The sequence below is a fragment of the Arvicola amphibius genome, chromosome 2, assembly GCF_903992535.2.
Source record: "Arvicola amphibius chromosome 2, mArvAmp1.2, whole genome shotgun sequence".
Taxonomy (NCBI): Eukaryota; Metazoa; Chordata; class Mammalia; order Rodentia; family Cricetidae; genus Arvicola; species Arvicola amphibius.
Genome location: NC_052048.2, coordinates 50529787 through 50554451, shown reverse-complemented (window position 1 = coordinate 50554451; position 24665 = coordinate 50529787). Strand labels below are relative to the sequence as shown.

Here is a 24665-nt window from a genome sequence, read left to right as displayed (position 1 = left end):
AAAGTCATAAGTCCTGCAGACCAACCTGTAGTAACAGCTGGAGATAGCACTCTTGATTGACAAGAGAACACTGTCATTCATTTCTTGATGATGCCACACTGCAGTGAAAACTCAGGGCCATCAGATCGCCAGTTTAAACCCAAAGCCACCGGACAAGTTACTCAGATGTCCTGGTTTCCTCTCTGGCAGCTTCTGATTCTTAGGCTCTTCGTGCTACTCATCGTCCATGAGCAACTGGGCTGTGGATTCTGTTCGCTGCTTTTGTTTGGAGACAGTTTAACTCACGACCTCTTAACTTCTCCCTGGCCCAGCGCCCCGACAAAGAGGGCTCAGCTCGGGAAAGGCACACATGACCTCTTCCTGCAGCACGGTGCATCCAAGTTATTATAAACTTGTCTAAGCAATGCCAGTGATACCTGGGGCCAAGAGGAGGAGACAGCATCACTTCCGAAGCGGCGTTCTCAACCCATAGGATGTGAGTCACCACAGGCTTGATCCTTCAGTGAGGATCCTTCTTTGTCAGGGGAATCAGACATTTTCTGGTTTGGGACTTCTCCCAAACTATGCAGCTGCGCAGAAAGTCTCTACTTCCAAAACTGTGCCTGCTCACCTTCCCGGGGTGACTTCCAGTAGTCCGGAAGTAAAGGGGTGAGACATTGGGGCGTACCTGTTAGCCATCCGGGAACACAGCTGGGACTCCCACTTAGGACAGACTGCCTTTTGATCGAGTCTCATCGCTCAGGTTTTAAAGGGCGAGGTTTCCCACCCCAGGCTTTTCGGCAATTCCCTAAATCAAATCAGAACAAACTTCTGACCCAAGGATTTAAAAGTCCTCATGTTTTAAACCAGAGCTCAATAAATAAGTGACGGAGTATTCATACAAATCCCAGAAATATTATTCACCTGATGACCTAGTTGAACAGATGGCCTTTCTCTAGATGAGGGGATGGTGACAATGAACGTTCAGTGGGGTTGACTATGTATCAAGTACTATGCTCATCGCTTTTCATCCATTACGTCTCCAATGGCTTCATTCATTCTAATGGGTGCACACTGTCATCATCCTCACTGTTTAGATGGGTAGACAGTGGGAAGGGAGTGGGAGAAGGAGACAGCGAGAGGAAGAAGAAGAGGAGGAGGAGGAGAAAGAAGAGGAGAAGGAAGAAGAGAAGGAGGACAGCAATATGAATCAGGCAAGGTTTCCCTCGGTCCAAGCTCTCTGGTCATAACCCACGTGAACTGGCTGACTAGATGGAAACACAAATTTAAACAACCTTTTCAAATCAGAACAAAGGAAAGACACACTGAGGATACCCGACACCACAAGAAAGGGACCCCTGGGATTTGGAGAAGCTGTTGCTGACATTTCACCACAGGACATGGTGTCTACTTTCAGGATCCCTGCTCCCCTGCTAGCCGCAAAGTTAGTGAGAATAAGCAAAAGCAGAGAGAGACAGGATAAGGGTGGGGGAATGTGGACTTCCTGGAGTGGACAGTCCCTGGTTCCATGGCCTCCCCTCCTTCTAAGGGTTAAAAAGAATCCATTTGGCTGAGTTTCTCTGGAAGCACAAATGACTAGAGTGGGTTGGATGGGGTACTTATAGATGCAGACCTTTCTATGCATTGGTTTTCTCTGGTTCTCTGAGATGCAGAGCTAGAAATTAGTCTTGCCAATCACTTATGGTTTATTATAGGAAAGAGTTAAAACGTGGTTGAATGCTGGAAGGGGTAGATAAAGTGACAGGGGAGAGGCTGAGAGGGTGCCAGTGACAAGTTCCACATCCTTCCCAGATCCCCAGGTTATCAACATCAATGGCAGGGCAGTGTCAACATGGTCTCCTCTTTGGTCTCACTGCTACTCATATCTCTGTCACAGTGGTTCCCATGGCAACTACCATACACTTAATACCATGTACAGTGATTGGCATACATGAGATGCAATAGTCACTTGTTGGAGGATGGATTAAAGACACCTGACTATATCAATACTAAGCTCATCGGTAATGTTGATAAGAATAATTATGATTTACTGAATACTAATAGTCTAAGTACTTACTTGTAGGACAATCTCAACTCCCCTCCCTCTGATTCTGTACTGTAGACACTGTCATGGTCATCTCAAAGTCACAGTTAAGAAAGCAAAGGCCCTGGAATGTTAAAGCAACTCAAGGTCACTTAGGCCAGATTTGACTCAAGGCAATTTGATGTTCTCCCAGCCTCATAACAAATCCCCTGACTGAAGGCAATTAAGGATGCATTCTTTCTGCCTAGTGCTCAAATCCTCTGCCACTGTTCGTTCCTCCCTCTCCAGAACTACACTGGTATAGTCAATCACGTGCCATTGACATCCTACTTCATAACCAGGCTTCCCCAGATGTCTTCATATTCTCAGGCAGAATAAATATGCAAAGGGGCTTGAAATAGCCAGGGTTCCCATCGTCCCATCTTCTCCTCGCTTGCTGTGGAATTGGACTTGATTGCCTCATTTATCTCAAGACAATGCGATGGATCCACCATGCATCCAAATGATGTGTGACTTTCCCTGAAGCTGCAGGATGATGACATTAAAACTGTGTCTCAGATGCTGTGAACTGCATAAGAAAGCAACAACAAAAAAAGTATGATCTGCCCAGAGAAGAAGCGGAGGGAACTTTCTAGTTTTCTAATAACTTCTAGTTACCTGAACGTTGCTAAACTCCCATGGGCAGTTGGAAGCTTTTTGGAATTTGTCTGTTATGGGCTGTGTTGGGAAATTTATTACTGAATATTATTAAGTATGGTTTCTTCTCAGAAGGGTGGTGCTGGACTGGGGAAGAGGTATACATATGGAATGGTTTTAACTGTGCTCCTCAAGATGTGTGTTTCCGTGTCCCGAGCAAGACAAGTAAATATCATAGTTACATTTCATTTAGGCATCGCTTTCACAGGAGGGAGGGGGACCCAGGGAAGAGATGTCTTGCTTTAGATATGTGCAAAACACTTGATATCTGCTCTGAATACGCCAAACGGGAACAGCGCATGCCTTCCATAACTGAGTCCCGAAGAACAAGACTGCCCATCTGAACCATATTTAGGGGGTGAAGGTATAAAAACCAGTCTACACTAAAACTAGGTTCTCTCCCCCACTTTAACACATTGATAACATGCGGCTAAAGAACCATCAGTCTCAGAACACAGCCAGTTCTTCCTATTAGCAGGGAAATGATGCGTCCTTGTAATTAGAAGGTATTTCTTCAATGAAAGCCCGGTGGGAAAGTCAGTAGTGACAGTGCATGCTGGCAGGTTTGGATCGATAGGGCCTGCTTATCGCTACAGGTAGAGAGTGCAGAAGCTGGATCTGCTAGTGGCACATTTCAAGGGGTGGTACTTTAATGCCATCACAGGTGCTGCCGGAGGGGCAGTACATATGCAGAATTGGGTTTAGCAGCCTTCTGTCGGTGGCTGAATAGTCCCCCAAGAACACCCACATGAGCTCCGTCTACATGGCTTCTACTTATAATGGGATACACAACAAACAAGTCTTCTAAGGTACTGACTACTGCCTTATGGGAAGAAGGGGATATTTAAGGGACTGGAAAGATGGCCCAATGGGTAAAATGCTTTCTGCTCAAGCATGAGCACTTGAGTTTGGATTCCCAGTATCCACATAAAAACTGTATATGGTTAGACACATCTGTAACCACAGTATTGGAGAATAGAGACAGACAGACCCCGGGGGCTCATCAGCTGACCAAAACACTGAGCTGCAGGTTCAGAGAGTGACTCTGTTAAAAGCCAAAAACTAACCACCACCACCACCACCACCACCACCACCACCACCAAACCCAATATGGTATTAACATCTCAACCAGGTGCTCCTGGCTTCAAGGCTCTCAGTGTCCATGGCCAGGCTCTATCTAACTGTTTGGTCCCTATGGTCCCACTTCCTGGCATCCTTCCAGTCCTCCAATGCAGTCACCAGCAAGACATAGTTTTCCTGTGTGCTGTTACCTCTGTGGAAGACCCCTGGCCTCTCCTTCTCCCGGTTGGGAATGACCTAACCATTAGTTCTTAGCTGAAAAGGCACATCTGGGAGCAAATTGTTCATGATTCAGCCTTAACCAGTTCTTATGTTAAATAACTTTCTAGAATGACTTTTTTCCCTTGTCATCAGACTTAACTAAGTCTGCAATCTCATGTTTATTCATAAGTCTATTTGATTTCTGTCTTTTCTTTGGTTCTGTAGAGACTTTTGAGAGCAGGAAATACTGTCTATTAGTTGCTATGTGTTTCTACTTCACACGGCACATCGATGGGCATTGGTGCACATTTATGAAAGGAAAACATGTTCAAAAGTGTCTGCTTGACACAGTAAGAGCTGAGCAAAAGCAGTGATATGAGCCAGGAGTCACATGACCTACATCTGCAATTCCCATGCTCGGGAGAATGAGTCAGGAAGATCAAAAGTTTGAGACTAGACTGTGCTGTAGAATGAGAGCCTGTCCCAGAATAAAGCAAGTAAACAGAACAAGGCTATAGTCCATGCATTTGCCTAGCAGGGAGCAAGGCTGTGGGCTGGTCAAAGGCTGAGATGCTCTGGGAGACAGACAAAATTAGGGCAGGGTAACATTCATCTTGTTCCCCTTGATAGATTAGCTGCTTATATACAAGGAAAACAAGGCCCCTTGGCTGAGTAAAGTGCCTGTGTTTCTACTAACATGAAACCACGTTGGGCCTCATTTGGGGTTTGCTGTCAGCGACTGGTGTGATCCACAGGGATCTCAGCACCCACCAGGCTGCAGAGCACATGCTACAGAGACATGATTGGGAGAAATGTTATTTTAAATTAGACTGATAACTGGCCAGTCAAATTGTCTTTGAGCTCAAACATCTTACATTTGAGCTGGATTCGAAGGTTCTTGGGGCTTTTGTTAGGGGTTCTATAACAAACCACCACAGAATGGGAGGCTTGAGACAGTAGCAATGCAGATTGCATGGCCAGGGAGTCAGAAGATCCAAATCACTGTCACTGGGCTGAAGTCATAGCCCAGCAGGACTGAGGCTCTGGTCCTTGCATCTCCATGCTGTTGTTGACTACAGCCACATCCCTCAACTCTCTGTCTCTGTGTTCATATCACCTTCACTATCTGCCTGCATGTGTGTCTGCAGTCTTCTGTCTCCCATAGAAATACGTGTGATGATATGTAGTGTCCATCCAGATCATTTGGAGCAATGACCCCATTTCAAGAACCTTCATTTAATCCCACCCCCAGCCAAGTCTACGTTATATATGGCAACATTTACAGATTGCAGAAATTGGGACTCCACACCTCTGGGGTCATTCAGTATTCAGTGCCTACTACATCTTTACAATTGTAAAGTCATCTTTACAATCCCAAAATATATTCACATACCTTGCTCTCGCTTCTGTTTATACAGGACAACTTTACTAACCAGTAGGGATCACTACTGAAGTGGGCTTAGACCATAGGTGACAGGTCATTGAGAGGTGGTGGCAGAATTCCAACCCAGGCCCTAGGTGTGCCTTTCCTGGGTAATCCATGCCTTGGTGTGCACCTGGGGCTGGCAATGCTCTTCAAGCCAAGGGAAGATGATGAGAATGTGCTGCCATGACCTTGATCAGCTTATGCTATCTGCCAAAGGCACCACAGTGTCACCTCAGGGATTACTCTATCATAGCATCATAGTAGACGGGGGAGAAAGATGTCCTGCTGGACTTTTTTTTTGCTTGTTTTTTGTTTTTTTTTTTTTTGGAGACAGGGTTTCTCTGCAGCTTTGGAGTTTGTCCTGGAACTAACTCTTGTAGACCAGGCTGGCCTCAAACTCACAGAGATCCACCTGCCTCTGCCTCTGCCTCTCAAGAGCTGGAATTGAAGGTGTGAGCAGCTGTCCTGCTGTTTTTAAAGAAGCACACAGCTCTGTTGTGGGACCAGCTGTATATGAGAGAGCTATCAGTGGCTGAGGGCTTGGGTCCCATGACTGTAGTGAACCATGTTTTCCCAGCAGCCAGTGAGCATGAAGGAAGAGCCTGGGCTTCTAAAGGATCCTAAGCCTGTACCTTAGTTTCAGCTTGGTCAAACCCTGGGCAAAGGGCCCAACTATGTGAGAGTCCTGACCCTCAGCCACCCATGTGGCCTGAGTAGGCTGTTAAATCTGTGGTCACTGGTTATGTAGCAATAGGAAATTGATGTACTTGTTTTGCACAGGGGTTTATTGTGCAGATCTGAGCTAGAGACTAGATAAGGGCAGACAACCCAAGCGCAAAGTCAAGCACGACAAACGCCCAGGTAGCAAAGTATCTTGGGAAGAAAATGTCGGCTGTGAAAGTGAGACGGCTTAGAGTCAGGAAATAGACTGTTAACTGCAAAACAGGCCGGGAGGCAGATTTGAGGGAAGTGGAGAAATGGAAAAGGGAGATGTTTCGCAAAGCCTTTCAAGTACAGAGATAAAAGCCTAACTCCAGCAGGCCAAGCAGCCATGAATGAATCCGACAAGAAACAAGGAAAGCCTACCCTCTAAAAAGTTCGCAAGTTTCTGCATCAGCCTGATGCCTCTCCCCTATTGCACGCACTTCCTCACTGCTGACGTCACTGCCAGAAGGACCCTTCCAGCAGTCGCTCACGCTCACAGGCCACTCAAATGTTCACTCAAGGCTGATAGCTGCCTTGTTAAACAACCCCCCAGGAACGAGATCGCTGGCTCTGACCCCCTCTACTCACACCTGACTTGCACGCCCAACTTTGACCTCATGGTGGGAGGGGGCAGCCTCACCTGAGACCAAATGGATACTACGTAGGCAAAGGACACGGTCACCTGTTGCCCTACACAAAAGATGTTAGAAATCCATGAATCTGGCGCCACGTTCACAGGCAGGTAAAAGAGGGACAAGACTGCGCATGTCAGAAAAGCAAGAAGTAAATAAGTGTTAACCGCAGGCTCCTGTACCTGGCGTTTGCCTTCGCTGCCACACTCATTTCGTGAACAGCCCTCTGAAGCAGGCACACTCACACTGGAGGACATCCAGGCTCAGATTTTCCTCAGGCCACTGACCTAGCAACTGGCAAAGCAGGACTCAAACCGACGTGTGTGGGTTTCCAAAGTACAGCGTTAGACGGTCTCTTTCTGAGTTAACCCCAACCAGGTTAGACCATGGGGGCAGGGTGACACCTAATCAATCGTAGTTCCCTTCTATGAACGCCCACTTCAAAGCTAGCTTCCCGTGGGGATTTAATAAGGAGCTTACTTTTCATTTGGGCCCAGCAATTCACTGACTAGGCCTTTAGAAGAAAGCCCAAAGGCCTCTGGGAAAAAGAAAGTGAATGTCTGCAGGCGTGAAAGGAAGCTCAGCTGTGGGGGTGGGTCTATCTGCAGAAGGCCATCAGAAGCCCGACATTGACAGCCATGACAGTGCCAGAAGCAAACAATGAGAGAGGAAGTGTGAGAAGGAAACAGGTTTGGGACGCTCCCCCTCCCGTGGCCTCACTCCCATTGTGCCTCTACTGAGTCAGCGTGAAGAGGAAGAAAACACTTTGTCCTCTCCCACACACACCTCTACCCTACCCAGGATGGGGAAGGAGAAGAGGATGCGGCACATGAGCACCGGTAAGACACAAACAGGTACCCACCCCCCAGTTCCACATACTCAGGGACCACATTCCCCATCTCTACACACTCAGACACTAAGTGGTATATGTGGTGCCCTGCCACTCCCACCCCACAGCAGAGATTTCAGTCAGGGTTCTAAGGAGAAGGCATGCTTTCAAGGACCCAGATTTTGGTGCCAGCCTACGATGTGCCAGGTAATTACAGAATGTCAGGCTATGGGAATAGTTCAGTGGGCAGAGCGCTTGCTTAGCATGCAGGAAGCTCTGGGTTCAGTGCCCAGCATGGTACAGACTAGACATACCCACAATCCCAGCCCTCAGGAGGAAGAGACAGGCAAATCAGGAGTTCAAAGTTATGTTCATCTATATGAACATTTGAGGCCAGCCTAGACTGCATAAAACCTTGTCTAAAACAACAACAAAAAAAAGGTTGCTGGATGACTTCTGAGGTCCTTAATGTCTCTGGACTTTAGTACAGGGTTGAATTCGATGATGATGATGATGATGAAGAAGAAGAAGACATTGAGAAAGTAGGCTATAAACATATACAATAGCTGGGCACAGGAGTGAAAAACATGGCCTGCCTGCTCAGAACATGCTACCTCTACATATTCTACCTCTATAGAATTCTGGCGTTTACATAATCTTATCTTTAAATGTTAGAAACAAGTCCATCCTTCAGCCAGTCTGTAATCTGAATCCACACAGGTAGATAGGAGTCACATGTGGCTAATTCCATTTAATTAAAAATGGACAAACACTAAACGTTCAGTTCCACTGGCACATCTCAACTCCTCAATGCTCCCTCCCCCACCAGGGGCTGGCATATTGGAGAAGGTAGAGATCCACAGAAAGTTTTCCCCATAGCCTGTGTCTAAATCGTCTCCAGGATAACAGTCAAAATCAAGACAAAATGAAAGAAACTACAGGAAAGTAGTTACTGGAATTTGATGGCTGAGCCGTAGCATTTCCACACTAAATAGTGAACATATCCAACTTCGCGGGTTCAAAGGTTTCCTGTGGTAACTACTCACCTTACTGTACAAAGGCAGCCATCGACAATATAAAAACATGCGGGCAGGACTGTACTTTGGTCATGGACTAAAATGTGAATTTTGTATCATCTTCATAGGACAAAGGAATAGCTACCTAATTCCCCACCCCACCCCCATTTAAAAATGAAAGCGCCTGTCTCGTTCTAACATAATCCTGAACAGACAGCTGGATGCTGGATTGGGTCCACAGGCAGCAGTCTGCTGCTCACTGACTTTGCCCTGGAAGCTTTCTGATGGAGACAGGTGGGCTGAAGATGGGGAGGGGGAATTGGGTACATGAATTTGATACCCTGGCTGCTTTTTCTATGAAGTTCCACACTCAGCCAACACTGATCAGACAGGGAGGGAAGGGCTACCACAGACCCTTCTGTGAAGACACTCATCAACATAGGGGGTCCTCATTACCCATAGACTCTGAATTTAGAGGTTGGCTTATTATCTGAAGTCCAGTTATAACTCTAAAATCAACATTTGGGGCTCCTGTCGAATCCTTCTGTGACTTAGGGAGATGGGAGAAAAAACGTGAGTCTCCTGGCTCGCATGTTTCCAGCTGAGGTGTGAGAAGGAGCTCACCTCCTTCTAGCTCAAATGGTGCTTGTGTCCTGCTCATGGTCTGTAGGCTTGTCCAAGGGCCCTATAAGATAGCAATCCAACGTATTTGTAGACAACAACATCACATCTTGATGTCAAAAGGCTGGGCACTGCCTCTAGTCCACACATGATTTATAAACTTGTTTGGGCACTGCCTCTAGTCCAAGCACGGTTTGCACTTCTGTTCTTTTGTTGGTGATTTTGCTGGTGTTTAATATGGGTCCCGGGAGTGCTGATGTGCAGTTAGCTGTGCTCTGAGTGTTTGTGCCCCTCACCTCTAAAAACGCTCTTGTTGAAACCTAATCACCAATTAGGTCCTGAACACAGACCTTTCCTGAACGTAAGTAGTGCCACAGAGAGCTGCTTTGCCACTTAACACTAATAGAGGGCAGCACTAGAGGATCCATATATGTGGAGGACCTTGCCAGACACCCAGTCAGCTGGTGTCTTGACCTTGAACTTCCAGCCTTCAGACTGCAAGGCGTAAATTTCTTTGGATTACAAGCCCTCTGGGTTATGGTTTTATTTTAAAACAGTTTCTGAGTAGAAGGGCCACGGTGTCCTTGAGAGAAAAGAAAAGAAAACAAAACAAAAAAGCCATGCTCAAGGGCAGGAAGATGGCTATGTTGGTAAAGGTCAGCCTAGGCTACAAGGGGAGAACGTGTCTCAAACCCCAAACCTAACCAAACCAAAGCAAACTGTCTCAAATAATTAGACTTTAATGACATTAAAAAAAAAAGACTCACTGGACATACTGTGTGTTCTGCCCTCTAGCTTTTAAACTGCACTTCAGGTTTAATGAGAAAAGCTAAAATTACTTTAAATTTTGCATGATTTCATGAGGGTATGTCTCTGTCATTCTATGGTTCTGATCTCCCACATAAAGAGGCTGCCAAATACAGAATATAGCACAGAAAACAAACAAAACTTCACTTAAAGCTAATTTATTTGTGAATTCACACACTGTTATCCACATAGGATCCCAATGGAAACTGAGCTGATTAACATTTAGTCTTGCTTCAAATGGTTAACACAGACCGGGGGAGGGGAGGTCTGAATGGCAGGCACTGAGCATCAATAAAATGTAAATATTCATCACATAGACCACCCAGGGCTTGATAGAAGACCTTTGCGTAACTACTGAGTATGATTTTAATTTGCAAACACTGCATAATGTACGGTGATATCCTCTGGGAATTCATCCTGTGGGGTGGTCCAGGGGAAGTTATTTGGAAACGGAAAAGGATGCTAGGAGGAGCTGCAGCTGAGAGCTGGGGCTCAGCCAGAACCAAAAAAAAAAAAAAAAAAAAAAAGTTTCAAGTTCATTTAGCAAAGTATTCACAGTAAGTTGGTGTGTCTTTGGGATGCTCACACTCACCCCTTTTTTCTCCTCCTCCTCCTCCTCCTCCTCCTCCTCCTCCTCCTCCTCCTCCTCCTCTTCCTCCTCCTCCTCCTCCTCCTTTTTCTTTTGGTTAATAATTAACTCCTCTTGGCCAGGCACAATACAGAAGCAATCTGCTTTGGCGCTCTCTATCACGGCCTCAGCTCCTTCCCAAGAACTTCTAAGTATTCCACACCTTTGTGGTACTTACAGTGTGCCTGACTTGTTTCCTTATTGTAAGCACTTTAGACATCTGAATTCATTTAACCCTCATATGAGTGTTTGAGGTAAATACAGGCATGGCCATGAGCATTTTCTAGTAAAGCATGGCATGGAGATGTCTGTGAGCTTGTTCTGGGTCCCACAGCAGACAGGCATTGGAGTCAGAAACAGGAGCACTTGTTTCAGAGTCTCCCCGCTTAACTTCCCTTGCTACATGACCCCGCATAGGGGCCTTAATGTAGGAGGGATTGTAAGCGTGGCTGCTTCCACTGGTGGCAGGATCCCACTCACAGCAGCTGCTTCCACTGGTGGCAGGATCCCACTCACAGTGGCTGCTTCCACTAGTGACAGGACCCCACTCCCAGCGGCTGCTTCCACTAGTGACAGGACCCCACTCCCAGCGGCTGCTTCCACTGGTGACAGGACCCCACTCACAGCAGCTGCTTCCACTGGTGGCAGGACCCCACTCCCAGCGGCTGCTTCCACTGGTGGCAGGACCCCACTCACAGCGGCTGCTTCCACTGGTGACAGGACCCCACTCACAGCGGCTGCTTCCACTGGTGACAGGACCCCACTCACAGCGGCTGCTTCCACTGGTGACAGGACCCCACTCACAGCAGCTGCTTCCACTGGTGACAGGACCCCACTCACAGAGGCTGCTTCCACTGGTGACAGGACCCCACTCACAGCGGCTGCTTCCACTGGTGACAGGACCCCACTCACAGCGGCTGCTTCCACTGGTGGCAGGACCCCACTCACAGCGGCTGCTTCTACTGGTGACAGGACCCCACTCATTATCTTTCCTTTCATTCTCCTTTTCTTTTTTCCTTCTTACATTAATGCTCAATTTACATATAGCATAATTCACTCCTTTAAATGTACAGATTGTAAGTTTTTGACAAATGTATGTACTCAAATAACCATCACCATGGTTAAAACTGAACAGTCTCATCACCTCAGAGACTTTTTCCATGTTGCTCTGCAATCAACCCTGTCCCCACCCCAGCTCAGAGACCATGGGACTTTAGCCAGACAAAGGACCCTTAAAGAGGATTCACCAACTGTGCATGGGTTAGAGGAAATTACATTGGCTATCATCGCGATCTCCAGCTTAAGTCCGGCACCCCTTCAGTTGCTAATGTGGGTAGCAAACTGCATGGTTGCCACAGTTCTCTTGGCTGCATCACCCCCAGAAATCATAGATCTGCTTATACCACACTGCAGGCGCCTAGATGCGAAATACTGCCTCTCCTCCCTACAGCCCTGGCATCACAGCAGCCAGCGCATCCATCCATGGAACCCACATTTTGCCTTAATAGAATAAGCACCGCCAGAGGCCCTCTTTATGGCACTAAATATCAGTTAGATGGAAATATTCATTGTAGAAATCAACCAGAGTGTTTACATCAAGACGTGTTTAACATTTAAGAACTGCATTTCAATATAATTTACATTTAAATAATGCACACTTTTTTTTTCTTGAGAAGGGGTACATGAGCTTTGCAAGCTTGCCCAAAGGGGTCTGCTTTCCAGAGCATTCCCTGAGAGAAATGACGGACGGGTAAAGTGAGTTTATGGTAACTTACTCCATTATGACAGAAAATAAAGAAAATATGCAATCGTGGAGAGTCACTTCCACAATTATCAAGGCAGCATTTCTGCTGAGTGTAAGACATAGACTGAATACGGTTCCCTTGCTGCCCACACTGGCGGGGGGAACGAACTGTAGATCTTTATCTTAAACCTGTGAAGCTGAGCTGTGCTCCTAGGAAGAGAAACACTACTGAGGGCACCAGTGTTGCTCAGCAGCGCCACCTGCCGCCTAGTCGGGAATCTGCACCAACTGCAAACACAAGCGGCTCTTGCAGGCTTCAGTAATGTCCATGCAGGCTGAAAGAGGAAACCATTTTTGGTTTACATGAGGGAGCGAGACTTTGGAGAAGGGTGGACCAATCACAATACCCACTAAGTATAGCAAGCAGAAGCTGGGAGTTTATGTTATCCAGTTATTCGGTATTGCAGGCTGAACATTCCCGAAAACATAAAATGCAAAATACTTCAAAATAGGAGACTGTTCAAGCAACAGCAGTGGAAAATTCCACACCATAAATCTCTCTAACATATGGAATCACCCCCAAACTGTAATCCAGGTCGTATGCACACTACACATAACTGCATGAGTAACAGAAGAAAGTCTATGGTTTTAAAGAAAGACTTGGGTTTTTGGAAAGATTTCATTATGTAAGTGAAGCTTTCCCTAAGTATTTATATATATATATCTAAAAATCCAAACCACACTGTCCTGAAGCAGTTCAGATAAGGGACACTCAGCCTGTCCTTAACTACCTGGATGGGATTATGAAGACACTTTTGGTGCCTTTCGGTCTGTCACTTCCAAATTAACTTCTTCTTTCTTAGTTTAGTTATACTAGACTCATCAGCAGGTGACCTTCATAAGCTATATAAAAGGAAAATATATGTGACTATAAACCCCTTGATTTCACTGCTAATAAAAAATGAACACTGAACAAATGAGGGCTGATGAGGGATTCCCCTCTGTATGCTGTGAATACCATTGATTAATAAAGAAACTGTCTTGGGCCTGCACAGGGAATAGAGGTAGGCAGGGAAAACTAAACGGAATGGTGGGAGAAAGGAGGCTGAGAGAAGGAGAAGCCATGTAGCCTTGTGGGTGACAGATGCCGGAACTTTACCTGGTAAGCCACAGCCACGTGGCGATACACAGATTAATGGAGACGGATTAAACTGATATGTAAGAGCTAGCCAATAAGAAGCTAGAGCTAATAGGTCAAGCAGTGATTTGATTAATACAGTTTCTGTGTGGTTATTTCGGGTCTGAGCTGCCGAGCGCCCAGAACAACCAAGTGGCCTCCTTACAACAGAGGTATATTTTTTTTTCTCCTGTCAGAGACCAAATGACTTCTGGAAGACACATAAACTTAAAAAAGACAGATAAGACAATCGTCAGTCACCTTCAATCCCAATGTGGATTCGCACAATGAAACCAAAGTAACTTCTTTTTTTAAAAATATTTATTTATTATGTATACAATATTCTGTTTGTGTGTATGTCATTAGGCCAGAAGAGGGCACCAGACCTCATCACAGATGGTTGTGAGCCACCATGTGGTTGTTGGGACTTGAACTCAGGACCTTTGGAAGAGCAGGCAATGCTCTCAACCACTGAGCCATCTCTCCAGCCTCCCAAAGTAACTTCTTGCAAAGGAAAGAGACCGATTTAAGATTTGATGAGGAACACGAGTTACTTTTCGAAGCTACTAACATGAAGCAGAGCTAATAGGATGAGTATAAGATTCTGAACCTCAAACTGTACAGAGGTCAAGGAAAATAGATGAAGTTGATGTTGCCTTTATCTGTCAATAATCAGAACTTGGAAAGTAGCAGCCTTCTTCGTACCTTGGTACCCAGCATCTCCTACCTACCATCTGCACCATGGCCAGATGGAGACTCAGGCAGTCTGGGAGATGGAGGGAGGCACGCCCTTCCTCCTGAAAGACAGCCACTGTTTGTCACGGTTTCTCACAAAGCCGTCTCATTGGCAGTTAATCCCTCATTGTAGTATTTCCACGATGCTTTCTTCCCAATATGCAATGTGCCCATGCCCCTATCCTCCTCACACACTCTAAATTCCCCAAGCACTTCTTGGAAGCTCTTCAACAAATGTCAATCTATTCCGCTGTCATAAGAATGTGGATGGTGTGAAGTTCCCAGGAAATCTAGAGAATGAACAGCGAAGTTGAACGTGGCTGCTCATTATTTTCTCCCTTGCCTAAGTGAACCCAGGCACTGTCCTGAAGCCAGTTCTGGAAGTATAATGTACCGGCAGCACCCCCCACTGGCCACAAGGGGAAATTTTACTCCCAATGTCACCATTTGTGAATTAAATACTGACCCGGGGCCTTGCCGTCAGATCTCACAGCTGACTGAATTGGAATTCAAGCTCACACATGGGTTGATTTGTCTTCATTTTTCAAGGTGGCTTTGTGGGGTCCTACGGGTACTTTAAATGTCTGCTAATTAAACTATCAAATTCCCATCTCCATTCAATCCTCACAGTGGCCCGTGGAGTATAATACTCAGTACAACATGGATGTACAGCACTGGCTACACAAATGAGCCACATGATGTAGGTGCTGCGTGTAAGTCACCGGAGACTCCAGTGCTCCAACTAAGCCAAGGAGAGAGCACCACCTCATCGCAGAAGCCATGCTTAGTGACTATGCCGTTCTGCCTCTTATCCCATAATGCTAAATATGTGCTCAGCACTCAGCAGAAACAAGCCGGCCTGATGGATGCTAACTAGGTTTGAAGACCATCGCAGATCCTGCTTCTCATACTTGACACAGGTTCTGCTGAAATCACACCATGCGCACGCACGCACGCACGCACGCACGCACGCACACACACCGGTTTTCTCAGCACTTCATTCACAGAATTCGATAATCCCATGGACTTACTAATTAAAACGGGCATGTGTCAGGTGACATTACCTGAAATCAGAAAGTAGGCCATAGGCTGGCCCAGGTTTGGGCCTGTGGCAGATGCTGAGATGTTGCAGCATCCCCGTCTCCATCAGGGGTGGCACCTGAGTGGGCCATCATGGGAAGCTACAGTAAAGATCAGCTGGGTCTGTAGAGATGTACGCTTTATCATGGGCCAGAAATAGAAAGATCAAAACAAAATATCATGTTCTTGAAACAGGACCTTGAATTCACCATCTTCCTGCCTCAGCCTCCCCAAGAGTGGGATTACATAGATGCACCACCGTATTTGGCCGACTTTTCTGTGTGGGGGGGGGGGGGGGGAGTACAGTAAAAGTTTAGAGAAAGTCAATAAAAATCACCAGAGAAGGCGCCAAACGTGGAAGGTACTTACATCCTAGTCTTTTCCAAGGAGAGTTTTCTAGCCCGGTTAACTAGTAGCCTTTGATTAAAAATACCTGCCCGAGTCAGGAAGGGATCCTGAGACCGGTTTAAATTCTGGGAACAAAGGGTGCTGTGGGGGGATTGGTAATGTCTGTCCTGACATGGGAAGGGAGTGCAGCTTCCACCCAGGGCGTTATCGGTCCAGTCAGACCTGGGGTACTGATCAAGAGCCTCCTTGGTTCCCAGCAGCTTCCTCAAAGCCGCCAAGCCACCTGACAGGAAACAGAAACTTGAACCTGAAGAGGAGGTGCGGTTCTCACAGAATCCGAGGGATTTCTCCTCAGAAACCATCACAGGGGTTCCTGCGATGACAGAAGGGCCCAGTGTCCCCAGGAGAAATGGAGCCCGGCATGTCCCACAGAGCAGAGATTTGAGGCAGAGGCTCTGAAAGTGCGGCTGTTTAGAGGACTCCTCGTTTTCTTGCCTCTCCCATACCTCCCTTTGAGTGTTAGCAAAGTCTTAAAATGCCAGCCTGCCTCAGGTGTGTGGAGTGGCATTTGGTGGCATGATCAGTGAGGGAAGGGAAGGGCAAGCAGGGGCGACGCTGGGTGGGTCACGACTGACCCCTAGCGGTGGGTCTGGAAAATTTCCACTAAAAAAGTCTGTCAGAAAATGTGGCTAACTCCCCTCATGAGAGGACTTCAGGATAAAATAGCTAAGAAAAACTTTATATTACATAATCTTCATAAATTCCATCTTTTCCTAGGCGATTCACCGTGTTTTCTAAATGTCTGAGAGTTCTTGCAGTAAAGTAACCTAAATTCCCTGTAACACTCCACAGCTTGTTTGACCAAAGCTATGGCTGTTTTTCTTAAACTGTCTTCCCATTCCGTGAGTCGTGGACCTTTGGAGGAAGGAAGCAATGTGCGCTCCGGTTCTTCCCTTCAGTATGGAAACTTCATGGACATTTCGTCTACCAAATCTCCCTGTCAAGGGCCCCGAAAACCCACAGTTTTGGTCAGCAGCCTTCCTCTGTTCTCCTTCCTGACTGGAGTTAATAAAAGTCTAAAAGTTAAAGCGCCTTCTTCCAGCTATAAACGAAGTGTTTGTAGACCTCAGGCGAGAGGCGGCTGTACTGCAGACAACCGAATGCCTTCAAGGCCTTCTAGCTCTTCAGATAAAGCCTCCAAGAAGGAAGGCTGGAAAGGCACACACAGCCTATAGGGCTTTCCTGCTTCTGGAGCTTTCAGAGTGGGAGTCAGTAAGACACAGTGACTCGGAGGTCAGCAGCTCTGGAGCCCCCGCCCCCAAACTCTGCCTCTCTGTGTGACTTTGGGTGTGCTACCTGACCTCTCTGTTCTCAATGATGTTGTCCATGAAATGGAAATGACGTCTCTCCGTTTTACAAAGGCTTCAATGAGCAAATATTTGTAAAGTAATTAACACAGTGACCGGAAGTTAAGGAGCAATTTGTTGCCCTTTCTTCATTTTTTTTTTTCTAATTTGGGAGTATGAAGCATCACTCTTCAGAGGGAAAGGTCTGGGGTTTGAGGAAATAGCTCAACTGGCAAAGTATTTGCTTTACAGACACAAGGATCTAAGTTTGATTTCCTGAGCCTGTCCAGAATCTTTGTTTTTATTTTTTAAAATTTTATGGGTTCATGTGTTATACTCACATGTACCTCTGTGCACCATGTGTGTGCCTGTGCGCATGGAAGTTGCAAGACGGCATTGAATCCCCTGGAACTGGAGTTATAGTCGGTTGTGAGCTGACACAGGGGTCCTGAGAACCGAACCTAGTTCTTTTGTAAGAACCCGAGCTCTTGGCTACTGAGCCTTTCTTCTGTTTTTAAACTATGTGGATGAGTGTGTGTCTATGTAGGTTTGTGCGCATGAGTGCAGGTGGCCGAAGAAGCCAGAGCTGAAGTGACAGGCAGTTGTGAGCTGTCTGATGTGGGTGCTAGAAGTCAAACTTCAGTCCTCTGGAAGAGTAAAACATCTCTCAACCCATGAGCTTGCTTAACCCACTTTTTAAAAAGCCAGACACAGTGGTACATGCTTGTACTCCCCAGCATAGAATACTTGGCCACGTCCACTTTCCACACTAAAACAAACAAACAAAAAAACTCATGGATAATGCCAGAGACTATCCTCTGGCTTTCATACATACACACACATTCATGTGTGACCCTGTCCCTCTTTCTCCTCCCCTGCCACAAAAAGTACATCAAAATATTGTACTTTTTATTTGGGGTAACAAAATTACTAAGCAAACTTGGCAATGAATAAAATTTATTAAGATGACATTTTAAACTATTGACATATTTCCTTTGAAAAGGAATTTTTGTCAGCATCTAAAAAAATCATAGTCAATATAAATAAAATATTATCACTGGAGCCCCTTATTTTATTTGCATTTACCTACATCTATCTATTTTATTTTATTTTTAACACATATGTGGGTCAGAGGACAACATTCAGGAGTTGGTTTCCTCTCTCCAACTATGCTGACTAGTTTTATGTCACCTTGACACAAGCTAGAGTCAGTTGAGAGGAGGAAACCTCAACTGAGAAAATGTTTTTATAAGATCCGGCTATAGGCAAGCCTGATCTTTAATTCTTTTTTTTTTTTTTTTTTTTTTTTTTGGTTTTTCGAGACAGGGTTTCTCTGCAGCTTTAGAGCCTGTCCTGGAGTTTAATTCTTAATTAATGATTGATGGGAGAGGGCCCAGTCCATTGTGAGTGAAGCCACCCTTAGAGTGGTGGTCCTGGGTTCTATAAGAAAGGCTAAGCAAGTATTGGGGAGCAAGCCAGTAAGCAACTCCCCTCCATGGCCTCTGCCTTGAGTCCTGCCTTTAGGGTCCTGCCCTGTTTGAGTCCCTGTCCTGGCTTCCTTCAGTGATGACTATGACAAGGAAGTGTGAGCCAAATAAACCTTTCCTCCCCAATTTGCTTTGTGATCATGGTATTTCATTCCAGCAGTAGAAATCCCAGCCAAGATACCAACAATTGGATCCTGGGGCTTTAACTCAGGCCCCTTAGACTCGGTGCCAGGTGCCTTTACCCTCTGACCCACTGGCCCACGGAGGCAATTTTAAGTGTGCAGTTCAGTTTACTGAGCACATGCTCACTGTGCAGCTAGCACTGCTCCGTCTCTAGAATTTCCCCTTCCGGGATGGGCACTCTACAGTTTATAGGCCCTCAGCAGTTACTCTCCACTTCCCTCCACAGCTCCTGGAAACCCTCCCCTGCTTTGTCTCTGCCTGAGACTGAATTAGACACGGGGGGGGGGGGGGAGTCACTTGTTTTCTCCTACCTGGGCTTTTCTCTTAGCCTTATTGCCTTCCATGTTCTTCCTCGTAACATGGGCCAGTATTTCATGCCTTTCAAAGGCCAAATAGTGTTCTATGGATCATGTGCCTAGATTTTGCTTATCTACCCAGCTACAGCAGAGCCTTTGGGGGATTTTCACCTTTGGTCATTGTTAACTGGACTGCTGAAGAGCCAGGTGTGGAAGCGCACAAGTGTAAGCCCAGTCGTGAGGTCAAGTCCTAGCTAGACTGTGTCAAAGCAACATAGTGGAAGAAATGTTATAAGCACAGAGAGAATGTTTTGGTCCCTGCTCTCAAGTGTTTCTATGTAGACAGTCAGAGGGGAGGTTCTGATGGATATAGCAATTCTGTTAAGTATTCTAAGAGGCAGCCATACTATTTCCACTGCTTCCCAGTGTCTACGTCATTTCACATCCCTGCCATGGCGTGCAAAGATTCTGATTTCCCCAGTCCTTACCAGCACAGCAAAATACTTCTCTAGTGCACTATTTGCAAACAGCAACCAGCTGTTCTATTGTTGGTGGAGTAACTGCTCAGTGCTGTCGTCTTTTAAATTTATGTGTGTGTGTCTGTATACAGATGTATGTGTGTGTATATACATGTGATATGTGTGTATGTACAGATGCATGCATACCTGTGCCAGCGCTGTGCACATGCTGAAGCTGGAACAGAGAAAGACATGAGGTGCTGACTTAGTCACTATTCTATGCTGTGAAGAGACACCAGGACCAGAGTAAGTCTTATAAAAGAAAGCATTTGATTGGAGCCAGCTTACACTTTCAGAGGTTTAGTCTATGGCATGTAGGCAGGCATGGCGCTAGAGAAGTAGCTGTGACTTCTACATCTGGATAAGCTGGCAGTAGAAAGAGAGGGACACTGGGGCTGGCTAAGGTTTTTGAAACCTCACAGCCCACCCACAGTGACACACTTCCTTCAACAAGGCCACACCTGCTAATCCTTACAAATAGTGCCACTCCCCGGTGACCTAATGTTCAAACCTATGCACCTATGGGTGCCCTGCTCTTTCGTCTCCCCCTTATTCCCTAGAGACAAAGCCTTCCACTAAAACTGTTAGTCTAACAGCCAGCACCTCTCAGGGAGTCTCTTTTTTCTGCCCCCACCGTGCTGGGATTAAAGGCACACACACAGAGCCATATCTGACTTTCTTACATGGGTATGGGTCATTTGTACTCAGGCCTCACATTTGTACAGTGAGTGCTTTTACCCCTGAACTATCTCAGCAGCCCACAGTGCAGTTTCCATTTCCCCGGTGCCCCCTGATGTTGACATAGTTCTTAAAGCCTTTCTAGCCAGTTCTGTGGGAAGAGTTTGGATACCAAACCTAGGACTCAATGACCATTTAAACTTTCCAATATGCTATCTGCCAACAAACTGAGAATAAGTGACTGTTGAATGTTTAGCCCTAAACAGGCCCACCCTACCCCAAGACACAGGGAAAGCAGACAGAATCATGGAAGGTGGGGAAGGAGGAATATGAGTCAGAGTTACAAACCAGTCAAAATTCCCAGCATGACTAGAGGAGAGAACTCTGAGGCCCAGCCCCACCTGAAGCACTCTTGGCAGCTGGTGACTACTGGGGAAGGAAGAGCCAGTTGTCTTTAGGGGTGTGGCCTCTGAAAGGTTGCCCATGCTCTAGGGGGTGGCTTCATGCCTGTGCACACATGGGCAGCATCACTAGTTGGATTCAGTGAGTTATTTAAAAAGAACAAGAGGACATTAGTGCTGAAGGGGCTGTGTTGTGAGGATCAGATAAAGAGAAAAGAAGGAATGATGGGATTTGTTATGATCAAACCTACTTATGTATGTTGTACACATGGAAGAGATGGTCAATGAACAAACAAAATCATTAAATATCAATCATTAGCTTCGTTCATCTGTCCAGTATTCCTGAACTGAACTGGTTAAGTGTTTAACTGTGAATACAAAGCAAATAATATGGGGCTAGAGTTTGGAGCTGGAGAGATGGCTCAATGGTACAGAGTACCAACTGCTATTCCAGAGTCCTTGGTTTGATTGCCAGCATCCACATGGCGGCTCACAACTATCCCAGGGGACTCTAGTCTCTGATGCTCTCTTCTGGCCTCTGTGGGCAGCAGGCATGTGCTTGGTTCATAGACATACATGCAGGAACAACACCCCTTACACACACACACACACACACACACACACGCACACACACAAACAAACAATTTTAAAGAAAAAAATCACAAATAGAATGATTGCACAGAATTTTAGCAAAATATCACAGGCAATTTGTCTAAAATGCAGTACAGTTGCTACTTTAAATCTTTCCCTTTTTCTTTTTGTTTATTTTTCCCCCTGGAAAGAGATCCTCTATAAAATGGAAGTCTATCATTAACTTTGGGACATCTGCTTTTATTTCAACATGGAAGGGTATATGTATTCTTCCATCCTCATCAACGCTAACACAGATGTTTGCATGGTTATGGTAGTGTGAGCTTTACTCCATCCCCACTGGATGCCTCAGAGCTTGCTAACCGACACATCCAAGGCTTTGGTATTCACAGAAGCGAGCACATACCTTTGACCAGCGGCTTCTCTCGCGTCCTCAGTCTGTTCTCCCTGGAAGGATCCTCGGGTTCTGTGGGCCCCGCGCCGATGTCATCTTTTCCTTCCCCACATCCTTCTCTTCTGGGTTTTTCCTCAAAGCCTGGAACACAGAGTGGGGAGGCTCAGTCATTTGCGCCGCACGTGGAAGGTCCATCAGTCTCAAGTCAGTGACGGTTCCCATTTCTTTCTAACTCCCCCTGCCGGGCTACTGTTTAAACACAGTTTTTAAAGTCACATCATTAGATATTTAGAACAAAACTCTCTCAGAACACAGCTGAAACTGGGTCATTCTACTTAACAACTGAAGATGTGACAGCAATTTGACCTCCAGGTCGACTCATGTCAGTGGGCAGCTGGTGTCAGGCTTGCCTCGTCTCTGCAGGAGGAGATTCTGAAATGCAGCAAACTACCTACCGACCGTATAATCAGGGCTGTCAGGATAGGGGCAAGAACTCAGGATAACAGCACCTTTGACTCGTGGCTCAGGACTACTGAAACCAGCATGGCAGCTTCGACTCCTGTTTTGAACAGATAACGGCTGTGATAAGGATGAAGCTGGCTGTAGATGGTGCCAAATTAACCGTCAGTGTGGGGATTGTGCCTGGAGACCATTTAGATGTATCTGTCATACTCGATATAAATGACATGGCTTCCCCCTGGAGACTCTGCTTCAGTCAGTAAACACACCGCCCCCTTGTCAATTGTGTGGTCAAACTGCTTCGCACAGCGGCACACTAGACCAGGAGGGCAGACGCAGCAGATGGGGCTTCTGTTGTCCCATTGTGTGGGTGAATGAGACGCCAGTCTCCCTATCCCCTTGGCAACTTCTATACCCCCTCTGGACACAAGCATGGGGGTCAAGGTGGTGCAGGAGGCAGAAGGAACTCAACATGATTTCCTACAAGCACCTTTGCCCCACTTTGCTCATAGATGCCAGCGAACGAGTCCATCAGTCCCCATGCAGAAACCATGCCAGTCAATTTCTCACTGCTGTGACAACGATCTTAAACGATTTCAAAGGAAGAACTCTTTGTTCACGGTTTCAGAGGATTAGCTCCACCTGGGCTTCCCCCATTGCCATGAGGCAGAGAGAACATCATAGTGTTAGGAACATGTGGATGAAGAGAAGGCTGCCATCACAGGAAGAGCAGAGGGAGAGAAGAGGAAAAGGGGGTCAAGACCATCAGGGACCCACCGTCATGACTCCAACTTGGCCCCGCCTTCAAATATTTTCCCTTCCTTCTGATGTGGATTCCCCTCTGTATGCTGGAAATACCATTGGTTAATAAAGAAACTGTTTTGGACCTACAGCTTGGCAGAACAGAGCTAGTCAGGGACAACTAAACTGAATGCAGGGAAAAAAAAGGTAGAGATTAGTGAGATGCACCATGTAGCCCCTGCCAGAGACAGGCGCTGGACAGAACTTTACCTAGTAAGCCACTGCCATGTGGCGATACACAGATTAATAGAAATGGGTTGAATTAAGATGTAAGAGTTAACCAATAAGAAGCTAGAGCTAATGGGCCATGCAGTGATTTAATTAATACAGTTTCTGTGTAATTATTTCGTGAGTCTGGGTGGCCAGGAAATGACAAAGTGGCTTCCTACTACAGCCTTGCTAAAGCAGCAACACGTTTAATCATCATTAATGTACAAACCCACTGATGAAGCCAGGGCCCATCAACTGAGAGCTTTACCACAGGAGTCATTTTTGTGTTAGCTGTTTTAACTACACATCAAAATGTCAGAAGTTGGCCATGGTGGCTCCCTACAAACCCAATACTCAGGAAGCTGAGGCAGGAGGACTGTCAGGGGATCAAGGCCAGCCTAGGCTATGTTACAAGTTCTAAGCTTGTTTAACTTTCATGTGAGACCTTGTCTTCCGCAAAGAAACAATGCCACCTTTTCGCCAAGATGGCGCCGAAAGCGAAGAAGGAAGCTCCTGCCCCTCCCAAAGCCGAAGCTAAAGGGAAGACCTAGAAAGCCAAGAAGGCAGTGCTGAAAGGCATCCATAGCCACAAAAAGATCCGCACATCACCCACCTTTCGGCGGCCCAAGACCCTGCTGCTACAAAGGCAGCCTAAATACCCCCCGGGAAGAGCGCACCCAGGAGGAACAAACTTGACCACTATGCCATCATCAAATTCCCCCTGACCACCGAGTCAGCCATGAAGAAGATAGAAGACAACAACACACTTGTGTTCATTGTGGACGTCAAGGCCAACAAGCACCAGATCAAACAGGCTGTGAAGAAACTCTACGACATTGATGTGGCCAAAGTCAATACCCTCATAAGGCCCTACAGAGAGAAGATGGCATATGTCTGGCTGGCTCCTGATTATGATGCTCTGGATGTTGCCAACAAAATTGGAATCATCTAAACTGAACCCTGCCGGCTAATTCTAAATATACACTTTTTCACCATAAAAAAAGAAGCAAAGCCAATAAAATTTGATTTAAATAGTGAGAACTGGTTTTAGACAGGGTAGTAATTGGTAGGAGGAATTGGGTGATATGAAGATGAGAATGAAAGAACTCTGTTCTTTCCTGTGGCCCTCATGATTTTGGGGGTAAACCATTGGTTTCAGAAAAATTACATAGAGATATAGTCTAGACTAAGCCCCCTGGTGTGGGACAATGGTCTGTATTCTGTCAATTATATTTTAAACAAACACTGTTTGGCCAGTAGTCAGGCAGGAAGTATAGGTGGAACAACCAGACAGAAAGTAGAGCTGGGTCAATGAGAACAGGAGAATTCTGGGAAGAAGCAGTCCTAGTCTGCAGTCCTGCCCCAGCCACAGAAGAAGCAAGATGTGACTGCCTCACCGAATAAGGTACTGAGCCACGTGGCTAACACAGACTAGAATAATGGGCTAATATAAGTTATAAGAGTTAATAAGAAGTCTGAGCTAATAGACCTATCAGTTTACAGCTATTGTAGACGTCTGTGTGATTTCTTTGGGACTTAAGGACTGAGGGAGC

General features: G+C 46.1%; 1 protein-coding gene across 1 annotated transcript in view; it reads right to left on the bottom strand.

The window, feature by feature from the left end:
• The window catches only part of Frmd4b (FERM domain containing 4B), a 232549-nt gene extending 210806 nt beyond the window's left edge, over positions 1-21743 (bottom strand). Inside the window, exon 1 of the mRNA XM_038318422.1 lies at positions 21655-21743. The gene's annotated coding sequence lies outside the window, so the exon portion shown is untranslated. The remainder of the gene's footprint in view (positions 1-21654) is intronic.
• Positions 21744-24665: the final 2922 nt, after the last annotated feature.